Source organism: Dipodomys ordii, unplaced genomic scaffold (assembly GCF_000151885.1).
Source record: "Dipodomys ordii isolate 6190 unplaced genomic scaffold, Dord_2.0 Scaffold1, whole genome shotgun sequence".
Lineage (NCBI taxonomy): Eukaryota > Metazoa > Chordata > Mammalia > Rodentia > Heteromyidae > Dipodomys > Dipodomys ordii.
Genome location: NW_012267217.1, coordinates 20859440 through 20859682, shown reverse-complemented (window position 1 = coordinate 20859682; position 243 = coordinate 20859440).

The window sequence follows — 243 nt, the reverse complement described above, 5'->3', positions numbered from 1 at the left end:
CGCCGGCCCGCCCGCACGCACGCACGGTGACTAGCGCAGCCGCCCGGACCTGGGGGCGGGGAGCCGGTGGTGGGGTTAAACCCCCCCAAAAGCAAAACAAAAACAGACAAGAGAGGCAGAGCGGGTGGCGGCGCGGCCCGACGAGGCGTGCTGCCCGCTCTCGGAACTTTCCTGAGGCGCGGCCCCGCCCTTTCTCCTCCCCTCCCCGCGTTCCCGCGCGTGGGCGGCGGCGGCGGCGGCTCC